At 48.0% G+C, this 13347-nt stretch overlaps 1 long non-coding RNA gene across 1 annotated transcript in view; it reads right to left on the minus strand.

The window, feature by feature from the left end:
• Positions 1 to 13087, minus strand: part of LOC120938131 — a 332977-nt gene extending 319890 nt beyond the window's left edge. Inside the window, exon 1 of the long non-coding RNA XR_005748789.1 lies at positions 12128 to 13087. This is a non-coding gene — a long non-coding RNA (uncharacterized LOC120938131). The remainder of the gene's footprint in view (positions 1 to 12127) is intronic.
• Between the last annotated feature and the right edge of the window lie 260 nt (positions 13088 to 13347).

Genomic DNA, 13347 nt, shown 5'->3' on the forward strand with positions numbered 1-13347 from the left:
AACCCATCTGGTGAGTGCGGAACCACACAGTGGTGGAATTACAGTCGCCTTTGGGGCGGGGATCACTATTCCAACCCATCTGGTGAGTGCGGAACCACACGGTGGTGGAATTACAGTCACCTTTGGGGCGGGGAGCACTATTCCAACCCATCTGGTGAGTGCGGAACCACACAGTGGTGGAATTACAGTCACCTTTGGAGCGGGGAGCACTATTCCAACCCATCTGGTGAGTGCGGAACCACACAGTGGTGGAATTACTTTTGGAGCGGGGAGCACTATTCCAACCCATCTGGTGAGTGCGGAACCACACAGTGGTGGAATTACAGTCACCTTTGGGGCGGGGAGCACTATTCCAACCCATCTGGTGAGTGCGGAACCACACAGTGGTGGAATTACAGTCACCTTTGGGGCGGGGAGCACTATTCCAACCCATTTGGTGAGTGCGGAACCACACAGTGGTGGAATTACAGTCACCTTTGGGGCGGGGAGCACTATTCCAACCCATCTGGTGAGTGCGTAACCACACAGTGGTGGAATTACAGTCACCTTTGGAGCGGGGAGCACTATTCCAACCCATCTGGTGAGTGCGGAACCACACAGTGGTGGAATTACTTTTGGAGCGGGGAGCACTATTCCAACCCATCTGGTGAGTGCGGAACCACACAGTGGTGGAATTACAGTCACCTTTGGGGCTGGGAGCACTATTCCAACCCATCTGGTGAGTGCGGAACCACACACAGTGGTGGAATTACAGTCACCTTTGGGGTGGGGAGCACTATTCCAACCCATCTGGTGAGTGCGGAACCACACAGTGGTGGAATTACAGTCACCTTTGGGGCGGGGAGCACTATTCCAACCCATCTGGTGAGTGTGGAACCACACAGTGGTGGAATTACTTTTGGAGCGGGGAGCACTATTCCAACCCATCTGGTGAGTGCGGAACCACACAGTGGTGGAATTACTTTTGGAGCGTGGAGCACTATTCCAACCCATCTGGTGAGTGTGGAACCACACAGTGGTAGAATTACAGTCACCTTTGGGGCGGGGAGCACTATTCCAACCCATCTGGTGAGTGCGGAACCACACAGTGGTGGAATTACAGTCACCTTTGAGGCGGGGAGCACTATTCCAACCCATCTGGTGAGTGCGGAACCACACAGTGGTGGAATTACAGTCACCTTTGGGGCGGGGAGCACTATTCCAACCCATCTGGTGAGTGCGGAACCACACGGTGCTGGAATTACTTTTGGAGCGGGGAGCACTATTCCAACCCATCTGGTGAGTGTGGAACCACACAGTGGTAGAATTACAGTCACCTTTGGGGCGGGGAGCACTATTCCAACCCATCTGGTGAGTGCGGAACCACACAGTGGTGGAATTACAGTCACCTTTGGGGCTGGGAGCACTATTCCAACCCATCTGGTGAGTGCGGAACCACACACAGTGGTGGAATTACAGTCACCTTTGGGGCGGGGAGCACTATTCCAACCCATCTGGTGAGTGCGGAACCACACAGTGGTGGAATTACAGTCACCTTTGGGGCGGGGAGCACTATTCCAACCCATTTGGTGAGTGCGGAACCACACAGTGGTGGAATTACAGTCACCTTTGGGGCGGGGAGCACTATTCCAACCCATCTGGTGAGTGCGTAACCACACAGTGGTGGAATTACAGTCACCTTTGGAGCGGGGAGCACTATTCCAACCCATCTGGTGAGTGCGGAACCACACAGTGGTGGAATTACTTTTGGAGCGGGGAGCACTATTCCAACCCATCTGGTGAGTGCGGAACCACACAGTGGTGGAATTACAGTCACCTTTGGGGCTGGGAGCACTATTCCAACCCATCTGGTGAGTGCGGAACCACACACAGTGGTGGAATTACAGTCACCTTTGGGGTGGGGAGCACTATTCCAACCCATCTGGTGAGTGCGGAACCACACAGTGGTGGAATTACAGTCACCTTTGGGGCGGGGAGCACTATTCCAACCCATCTGGTGAGTGTGGAACCACACAGTGGTGGAATTACTTTTGGAGCGGGGAGCACTATTCCAACCCATCTGGTGAGTGCGGAACCACACAGTGGTGGAATTACTTTTGGAGCGTGGAGCACTATTCCAACCCATCTGGTGAGTGTGGAACCACACAGTGGTAGAATTACAGTCACCTTTGGGGCGGGGAGCACTATTCCAACCCATCTGGTGAGTGCGGAACCACACAGTGGTGGAATTACAGTCACCTTTGAGGCGGGGAGCACTATTCCAACCCATCTGGTGAGTGCGGAACCACACAGTGGTGGAATTACAGTCACCTTTGGGGCGGGGAGCACTATTCCAACCCATCTGGTGAGTGCGGAACCACACGGTGCTGGAATTACTTTTGGAGCGGGGAGCACTATTCCAACCCATCTGGTGAGTGTGGAACCACACAGTGGTAGAATTACAGTCACCTTTGGGGCGGGGAGCACTATTCCAACCCATCTGGTGAGTGCGGAACCACACAGTGGTGGAATTACAGTCACCTTTGAGGCGGGGAGCACTATTCCAACCCATCTGGTGAGTGCGGAACCACACGGTGCTGGAATTACTTTTGGAGCGGGGAGCACTATTCCAACCCATCTGGTGAGTGCGGAACCACACAGCGGTGGAATTACTTTTGGAGCGGGGAGCACTATGTATTTGCACATATCATCACAAGTCACTTTATCATTTAAAGCAAGTCACTATTATTAGATATTTATGTAACATTTGTGTTATCAATTTATTAGTTTGCTGCTCAGTCAGCGATCGCTATTTTTGACATTCACCACGAAGTGTATTTATTGATTAAGCGAATCGCTTTCATTAGATAGAAGTGGGGCGGGGCTAGCCCTGTTTAGTTTAATCAATCACCAGTATTCTCTATGGAAAACTTCCGCCGGCGGCGAATTCCTTCTCCGGCTCGCCAGTCGCATGGTGAGGCCGGTAGAAGCACCAGAGGGCAGCGCCAGGTCCGTCTTAATAGCGTCATGGGCACCTTGGCAAAGTAATGCACTGGGGCCCCTACCAGCTTGCCCAAATTTACACACCCACTCTCAAAAATTAAAGTATACATAGTTGATAGAAATGAACATATATTCATTGGTCCTTTCAATAAAATAGATTTTTAACAATAAGAAAACATGGCAAAAATCAAAGACTGATCAATACAAAGGGCACAGTACAGGGGGATCAGGAGGGCACAGTACAGGGGATCAGGAGGGCACAATACTGGGATCAGGAGGCCACAGTACAGGGGGATCAGGAGGGCACAATACCGGGATCAGGAGGGCACAGTACAGGGGATCAGGAGGGCACAATACTGGGAACAGGAGGGCACAATACAGGGGTTTAGGAGGGCACAATACTGATAACAGGATAGCACAGTACAGGGGATCAGGAGGGCACAATACTCTGAACAGGAGGGCGTGGCAAGGGGTGTGTCCTATGCCTACATACATTTGCTAGTAGGTGTCCCTCATTCCCATCCCAAAATGTTGGGAGGTATGGATTCGATTTTTTGGTGCTTTGACGTGGAATGTCGTATATTGGTGACAGGGTCTCTTTAAAGATGTTTTTTTTGCCCTGCAATTCCATGAAGGACCAGTAGAGAGCGCCAGGAGGGAGAGCCGGGGGGATGGAGCCCCCTGTACTGTATATACAATGTTACTGATCCGCCTTCTAGAGACAAAACATCTTTCCCATGGAGAGGTCCACAGATGTCTCCTCTATGGGGACACGTGCAGCAACTACAACTCCCAGCATGTGTACTACAAATCCCAGTGTTACTCATTATATCACTTCTATTGTTGAAGAACTACAACTCCCAGCATGTGCACTACAAATTCCAGTGTTACTCATTATATCACTTCCATTGTTGAAGAACTACAACTCCCAGCATGTGCACTACAAGCCCCAGTGTTACTCATATCACTTCCATTGTGAAGGAACTACAACTCCCAGCATTCCCGAGAGTGTTCCTATGTGTGGCGAACTATAAGTTCAAGAATACATATTCTATGATATCTGAGGAACTACAATTTATGAGGGGGGGGGTAAGGTTTGGGGGGCATGGATGGCCAATGAAACATCGGGCCCCAGCGAGAACATTATGAAGCATTTCCACAAACTGAGGAACTACAATTCTCATCATCTGCACCCGCCAAGGAACTGCAAATCCCAGCATACAAACCCTTTACAGCAGTGTATGGTTGTACAAATTCTAGCGTGCCGGAGGATTTATGGAGTACTTTATGGACCGGGTGAGTTCTAGAGTGCCCACGTGTCCCGGGTTGCCCTGGCTGCTATAGGGCCGGCGTTGCCTGGCATCTTGCAACCAGTGACAATTTACTCTCAGGCAGTGATGCCAGGAGCGAGGCCTGCGCCTAGTGCAGCGCTGCTGTCCCCACCCACCTCGACACCTCCTCCGGCACCCAGCAGGGACTGGTGTGATCTTCGCTCTCCAGATAGTGACCCCACTGCTTTCCTTCTACGCACGTGGCTCACGCAGAGGGAGTGACAGTAGCACTGCATCTGGTGGCAGACTACGGGTGGCAAGCGGCACTGCATCTGGTGGCAGGCTACGGGTGGCAAGCGGCACTGCATCTGGTGGCAGACTATGGGTGGCAAGCGGAATTGCACCTGGTGGCAGGCTACACTGCATCTGAAGGCAGACTACGGGTGGCAAGCAGCACTGCATCCATGGTGTCAGGCTATGGGTGGCAAGCGGCACTGCATCTGGTGGCAGACTACGGGTGGCAAGCGGCACTGCATCTGGTGGCAGGCTATGGGTGGCAAGCGGCACTGCATCTGGTGGCAGGCTATGGGTGGCAAGCGGCACTGCATCTGGTGGCAGGCTATGGGTGGCAAGCGGCACTGTATCTGGTGGCAGGCTATGGGTGGCAAGCGGCACTGCATCTGGTGGCAGGCTATGGGTAGCAAGTGGCACTGCATCTGGTGGCAGGCTACGATTGGCAAGTGGCACTGCATCTGGTGTCAGGCTACGGGTGGCAAGCGGCACTGCACCTGGTGGCAGACTACGGTTGGCAAGTGGCACTGCATCTGGTGGCAGACTATGGGTGGCAAGCGGCACTGCATCTGGTGGCAGGCTACGGGTGGCAAGCGGCACTGCATCTGGTCTCAGGCTATGGGTGGCAAGCGGCACTGCATCTGGTCTCAGGCTATGGGTGGCAAGTGGCACTGCATCTGGTGGCAGGCTATTGGTGGCAAGCGGCACTGCATCTGGTGGCAAGTGGCACATTCACCTAACAAATAACCCGCTGCCAAATTCCCCATAAACCCCGAGACTACATTTCCCCCCCACCCCCCTTATCTTTTTGGGGGGAAGGTGAGGGGGGGGGGGTCCCTGAATGGCAGTTTGGAAATGTGGTCACCCCAGTGAGTTCACCCATTGAATTTTAGGCCGCCATCTGCAGTATTTGGCACACACTATCAGGATCGCCATCAATGGGGTACAGGGAGTACACGTGTAAGGGGCCTGGATGTTTTTATTAAAGGGCCCAGAGGTCCCCAGGGCCCCGGATGTCAACCCCCCTTTTTTATATATATATATTTTTTCTTCTTTCTTTTTATTAAAGGGCCCTGAGGTCCCCCCCCCCTTTTTTTATATATATCTATTTTTTATTATTGTTTTTTTGTGAGGGGCCCATAGGTCCCCAGGGCAACCCCCCTCATTTTTTTAATTCGTCAGCTTCCACAGCCCACCCACCCCAATTTGCGGCGGCAAGCCCCCCCCCCCCCCACTTCTCAATCCAAAATGTTCTCAATTAGCGGCGGCACCCCCTGCTTCTCAATTGGAGGCGGCAGCACCCCCCCCCCCCCTCAGTTCTCTGATCCAGGGGGCCCATGCCTGAAGCTGTGTAAGTGGCCCTATAATTCCTGATGGCGGCCCTGCACACTATACAATCTGATCGGACGACCTCCTTTATATTTATTACCATGCCGGTATAATGCCATACCACTTTGACATGCTGGGTTTGCCGAAGACAGCGGTAGCTCTGTTCATATATAATAGGAGGCCCCTACAAGCTCTGAGCACGTTCACATCCCTCCCAAGTGTTTTCATGACTCCCCCCCCCCCTCCAGATGTGATATTCTCCCCCCCTCCAGATAAACCCGGCTCGGAGTGATACACTCCAATCTGATTATATTAAGCACTCGGCATCCGATTCCACTGCATGGATTCCCATCAGGGAACGGCAGACATTGATATCACCGGGAATTCCGACACGCCAGTCAAGGCGTCTTCTCCACTCCATCGCGGCAGCACAAGAAGAATAGGAACACGTATATATATATATATACACCACACATATATATATATACACACACACCACACATATACAGCCCTGATACTGAGCCGGGGATGTGGACAGGGGAGACGAGCTCCACCGATATCCTCCAATCACAGATCGTTATGCAGCGTCCGGATGAATAATATAAGCAGACATCGGAATACGTTCCTGGGGAGTAGCGATGTCTCTATATGGGAAAGGGGGGGGGGGGCTGACGTTCATTTTCTGGTTGCTCGTGCTCCATCGTACACGGCTACGTTCAGAGAGTGAAATGACCTGAGCGGGGGGGGGCACATTTCTACGAACACAGAGCTCGGCTTCAATAGAATATTAACTGCGTCAGGTAGATCTACGGCAGGGTTGGGATTGTGCGGTAACCCTAGGCAACCGGACGTCTCCCTCATAGACAATTCAGTGTGGTCTGCGCTACGAAAAGGTTGATTGGTGGTTATAGGTTAATGCACATGTGTGTGTAAGAGCAAGATCATGTGTGCGTGTGTACATGACCGTGCATGTGTGTGTGAGAGAACGAGAGGAGACCGGTGAAGGAGTGAGAGGGAGAAGGAGAAAGGAGGAGAAGGAGAGAGATAGGAGGGAGATGGAGAAAGGAGGAGAAGGAGAGAGAGAGGGAGATGGAGAAAGGAGGAGAAGGAGAGAGACAGGAGGGAGAAGGAGGAGAGAGAGGGAGAAGGAGAAAAGAGGAGAAGAGTGACAGGCAGGAAAAGGGGAGAAGAGAGAGGGAGAAGGATAAAGGAGGAGAGGTAGGAGAGAGAATGAGAAAGGAAGGAAAGGAGGAGAAAGGAGGAGAGAGTAAGAAGGAGAAAATAGGAGAATGAGAAGAGGAACGAAAGGAGGAGAGAGAGGGAGAAGGAGTAAGGAGGAGAATGATGAGAGAGAGGGAAAAGGAGAAAAGATGAGATAAGAGGGGAGAAAGTGAGAAGGAGAAAGCAGGAGGAGGAGAGAGAGGGAGAAGGAGGAGAGAGAGGGAGAAGTAGAAAGCAGGAGGAGGAGAGAGAGGGAGAAGGAGAAGGATAAGCAAGAGAGAGAGAGGGAGAAAATAGGAGAGAGAGGGAGAAAAGAGGAGAGAGAGGGAGAAGGAGTAAGGAGGATAAAGGAGGAGAGAGAGGGAGAAGGAGAAAATAGGAGAATGAGAAGAGAAGGGGAAGAGAAAGGAGGAGAGAAAGCGGGAAGGAGTAAGGAGGAGAATGAGGAGAAAGAGTGAGAAGGAGAAGGATGATAAAAAGGGGAGAGAGGGAGAAGGAGGAGAGAGAGGGAGGAGAAAGGAGGAGAGAGAGGAAGAAGTATAAAGGAGGAGAGAGAGTGAGAATCAGAAAGGAGGAGAGAGAGGGAGAAGGAGTAAGGAGGAGAATGATGAGAGAGGAGGAAAAGGAGAAAGGGTGACATAAGAGGGGAAATAGGGAGAAGGAGAAAGAGGGAGAAGGAGGAGAGAGAGGGAGAAGAAGAAAGGAGGAGAAGGAAGAGAGAGAGGGAGAAGAAGAAAGGAGGATGAGAGAGGGATAAGGAGAAATGAGGATAATAATGAGTTGAAAGGAGGAAGAAGGGGAGAACAAGGGCAAGAGGGTGGAAAGGGAGAAAGAGAACGGGAGGGGAGAGGGAGATAGGGAGAGAGATATGGAGAAAGTAATAGAAAGAGAGAGGATGGATATTGACAAGGAGGGAGAGAGAGAAAGAAGCAGAGGGGGAAAAGGAAAGGGAAGACAAGAAGAGAGGGTGGAAGGAGAAAGAGAAGAGAAAGGGGGAGCCAAAGGCAAAAAGAGGTAAGAAGGAGAAAACAAGAGAAAAGAGGGGAGAGGGGGAGAAGGAGAAAGAGGAGGGAGAGAGAAAGGGGGAGAAGGAGAAAGAAGAAGTAGAGAGGGGAGAAGGAAAGAGAGCCAAGAAAAAGAAGAAAGGAGGGAGAGAGGGAGAAGGAGAAAGGAGAGAGACAGATGGGGGAGAAGGAGAGAGCAAGTAGAAAAGGAGGGAGAGGGAGAAAGAAGGAGAGAGGAGGGAGATGGAGAAAATGAGGGGGGAGGGAGAAGAGTGGAGGAGAACGAGAGAGAGAGGAAGAAGGAAAGGGAGGGATGGATGGAGGAGAAGGAGAGAGTAGAGAAAGAAAAGAAGAGAGAACATGGGAGAAAGAGAGAGAGAGGAGGGAGAAGGTGAGAGAGGAGGGAGAAGGAGAGAGAGGAGGGAGAAGGAGAGAGAGGAGGGAGAAGGAGAAAGGGTGAACGCGATTGGGTTGGAGGGAGGGGAAAGACAGAGAGTGTCTGTGTCTGTGACTGTGAGATGTGAACATTCTACCATTAGACCATGAGACGTGTCATTTAAACACTGACCCCCCCCCCCCCTTAGTTAAGCACAGACAGGTCTACTTTTGGGTTCTTGCCTTCACAAATATGTAATTCCATTTCCCGGATTTATGGCTTGTGACCCTTGCACCCCTCTTGACAGTATACACATGACACGCAGCGCAAACGCAAACCCCCAACAAGCTCTGCGTATTCCTCACATCGCTGCAGAGGCAGAGCCCGGAGACTTTTTTTTGTACACGTTAAAAACACACAGGGAGGTGTATGTGCCACAGGCAGGCTGTGCAGAGCATACATATAAGCCGTATCATCATACTGGGGGGGCACGCTCGCCAGCAGATGCTCACTTTTAACACCAAAGGCTGAAATCCCATAATTAGAAGCCATGAGCTTTCTGAAGAGAGCTGAACACAGCATCATCCCACAAACACAAAAAAAAAACATTTTAGGTGAAAAAGTAATAAATAATTGGCAACATGATGTTCTTCCAGCCCTAGTTCCTAGGACATTTTTTTTGTTGTTTTTGCTATGGGTAGGTTTCAAGGTTTCATCCAGGGTGAAGTAGTTTGGAACGAGCGTTGCATCTCTATTTTGAAGCTGTCCAATCATTCCAGAGCCCCCACCCCCCCAACACCCCCCACTGTTGACATTAGCCTTTTATGACAGACAGGTGACGGCTTGTGCTATGGACCCGTCTATCTAGATTTTAGCAGTGTGAAAGCTGCATTGTCGAATCGCGTTAGCCTCATCGAGGACATTACCTGCTCAGAACATTCCGTACCACTGAATCGTGTGCCTGACCCACTAAATCTCATCTCCGTAACCCCTTTCCAAGATGGGGCTCTCCAATATAAACCCAACCATTCCCAAAGCCAACTGAAGATTCATTCAATTTTGCAAACGTTACCCAATTTTTTTTTATAACCATATTTTACCCCTACCTCTTCTAACCCTCATCTCCTTAACCCTTTGCCAGGACTGGGCTTCTTCTATATAAACCAAACCATTCCCAAAGCCAAATGAAGATTCCTTCAATTTTACAAATATTAACCTTTTTTTTTTAACCCCCCACCTCTTCTAAATGTCTTCTCAACCAAACCTCTCCCCAAACCTACAGATTTATAAAATTTTACAAACGTTGACCAATTATTATATTTTTTTAAGCATATTTGACCCCCACCTATTCTAATTGTCATTTTCTCGACCAAACCTTTCCCAAAGCCAACTGAAGATTCATTCAATTTTACAAACCTTACCAAAATTTTCACCTTAACCTCTTCTAAATCTCATCTTCTTAACCCTTTTTCAGACAGGGCTCCCCATATAAACCCAACCCATCCCAAAGCCAACTAAAGATTCATTAAATTTTACAAACCTTACCCAAATTTTCACCTTCACCTCTTCTAAATCGTATCTCCTTAACCCTTTTCCAGACAGGTCTTCCCCATTTAAACCCAACCCACCCCCAAAGCCAACTGTAGATTCATTAAATTTGACAAACCTTACCCAAATTTTAACCTTTACCTCTTCTAAATATCATCTCCTTAACCCTTCTCCATACAGGGCTCCCCCATGTAAACCCAAAGCCAACTAAAGATTCATTCAATTTTACAAACCTTACCCAAATTTTAACATTAACCTCTTCTAAATCTTATCTCCTTAACCCTTCTCCTTACAGGGCTCCCCCATTTAAACCCAAAGCCAACTAAAGATTCATTCAATTTTACAAACCTTACCCAAATTTTCACATTTACCTCTTCTAAATCTTATCTCCTTAACCCTTTTTCAGACAGGGCTCCCCCATTTAAACCCAACCCATCCCAAAGCCAACTGAAGATTTCATTCAATTTTACAAACATTGACCATCTTTTTTTTCCCACGTATTTCACCATCACCTCTTCTAAATCTCATTTCCTCAACCCCTTTCCAGGACAGGGCTCCCCCATCTAAACCAAACCATCCACAAAGCCAACTGGAGATTTATTTAAATTTCACGAACCTTACCCATTTTTTTTAACCATATTGATTGCCAAAGCCAACTGGAGATTCCATTACATTTTTCCAAACACTACCCTATTTTTAATTTTTTTTTTGCCATATACAACCCCCATGTCTACTCCCGATACCCTCTCCACATCGCCAGATTCTCCACATCATTAACTCCTCCAAGGCTTTTCCAATTTCAGGCAGTCTCCCACTCTTTAGGAAAGCTCACCAGTATGCAAAGGCTAATTAAATAACTACTAAAAAAAGACTTTGCCAAATTTGCAGAGCAGCATCTCCTCCCACAGACCAGAGGGGGGAAAAAACAACGCTTGTGTTTCTGAAGATCGGTGTCTGATCAAAGATTGTCAGGCTAAAGGAAATGCAATAGAAACCAATCTTATCACGCCTGAGAGAGGTACATGTCTAGCTGCAGGATGAAATATTAATTAGCAGTATTTACATTGCAATACATAATTCATATAGGGTGCATCATCTGTCAAAAATTAGGTAACCAACGTTCAACGCTCATCGTAAAATATTTAGAAAATTGCCTTGGTAGCCCCCAAATATCTCTTGCAGGTTGCAGCAGACCTTTCATCATTAACCTTTACCTCTCCTAACTCTCATATCCTTAACCCTTTTTCAGACAGGGCTTCCCTGGATAAATCAAACCATCCCCAAAGACAACCGAAGAACCATTCAATTTTACAAACCTTACCCAAATGTTCACCTTTACCTCTTCTAAATCTCATAGCCTTAACCCTTTTTCAGACAGGGCTCCCCTGGATAAATCAAACCATCCCCAAAGACAACTGAAGAACCATTCAATTTTACAAACCTTACCCAAATGTTCACCTTTACCTCTTCTAAATCTCATAGCCTTAACCCTTTTTTGGACAAGTCTCCCCTGGATAAATCAAACCATCCCCAAAGACAACCGAAGATTCATTCAATTTTACAAACCTTACCCAAATTTTCACCTTTACCTCTTCTAAATCTCATAGCCTTAACCCTTTTTCGGACAGGGCTCCCCTGGACAAATCAAACCATCCCCAAAGACAACCGAAGAACCATTCAATTTTACAAACCTTACCCAAATTTTAACCTTTACCTCTTCTAAATCTTATCTCCTTAACCTTTTTCCAGACACAAGCTCTGTCCCTCACAATCTCAAATATAATTTTTTTTTTGGACCTTTACAAGCGCCCACCAAGCCTTGGAACCCCTCCCTCCTCTTCAGGTAAGCCTAAACAGCAGAAGACATAAAAGACCAGCTGTGCCCAAAGTCATGTACAGCCTTAAATTCCCCCCCCCCCCCAATCTCACTCAACGTCTTCCTTTCCAAGCCTTCGAAACAGGTTCAGGTTTTGGCATTTTCCGTATCTGCAGCCACTTTTCATTGAACACAACCATTCAAAGCCAACTTGAAAATTGGTACCCCTTTTTTTTTTTTGGACAACCCAAAACTTCTACCATGCAAAAAAAAAAGGGGGGGGGCTTACCTGCTAAAGGATGCATGTATCCTCTTTTACCAAAAGGAACGGTGGTGCTTGGATAAAAATAAGCCCTGCATCCTGCACGGGAGGACAGATCCAAGTCCTCTCCTCTTCCGAGTGGGAAAATTTTCAGACAGAAATTGCAAAGCAGCAGCAAAGCAAAGCCCCAGATGAGGTGGATCCTGTGTTTTTTTTCCTCCTGATACAGTACAGTATATCCAAAGCGTTTGCAGGTGATAAGCCAACCACAGATCCAACCCTTCGGTTTCACCCCCCTTTAAAAAACCCTTAAAACCATGAAACCCTTTGATGGGTTTTGGGATGTGGTGCAGCCGGTAGACCTCTACGTGCACATTTAGGGCACGGTGGGGGTGGTGGGGTAGGGTAAGGGTGGAGGGGGGGGATGCAGAACTTCCAACCAGAGGATGCAGGAGAGAGACACCGATGCAGAGCCAGAGAGAAGAGCTACAGTAGGAACGCCTGATCTGCTGTTATCCTTGTGAGTGCGATAGATGGCAGAGCCCTCCACAGCTCGGCAAAGGGAGAATAGACACACATTCAAGCTGCTTAGGTTTTTTTTTTTTTTTTTTTTTTTACGCTTCCCTTGTAATAATTAAAAACAACGTTGCTGTACAAGCCACCAGTTATCCACTTTTAGTAAAAAAAAAAAAAAAAAAATAGAAATAAATATTCCAATAAATGCAAAAAAAAAAAAAAAAAGAGAAAGAGAGAGAGGAGGAAAAAAAAAAAAGGAGCCTTGTGTTCAAGCAGATTGGCTGTAATTCTGTGGCAAGGCTACTGTCCTGATAATCCTTTGCGTAATAATAGAAACTTAAGCTTGTGTAGACACTGGCTGACATGCCAAATCCTCAGATCAACACTCAACATTGGTGGGATGGAGGCATGTCACCGGCTCTGCGATTTGGAGAGGAGAAGAGAGAGAGAGAGAGAGAGAGAGAGAGAGAGAGAGAGAGAGGAGGGGAAGGAGGAGGAAGGAGAGACTCTGCATTTAGGAGCTACAGAGCAGCTCTGTACAGACGCCACCGTCCACATTGACATGCATGTTCCTTAAAGCAGGAATCTTTTTATTTATATATTTTATTTATTATTTTTATATATATATATATATATATATATATATATATATATATATATATATATATATATATATATATATATATTTATTTTTATAAGATTCCTCTAGATTGTAAGCTCCAACGAGCAGA

The sequence above is a fragment of the Rana temporaria genome, chromosome 4 (assembly GCF_905171775.1).
Source record: "Rana temporaria chromosome 4, aRanTem1.1, whole genome shotgun sequence".
In the NCBI taxonomy this organism is placed as follows: Eukaryota; Metazoa; Chordata; class Amphibia; order Anura; family Ranidae; genus Rana; species Rana temporaria.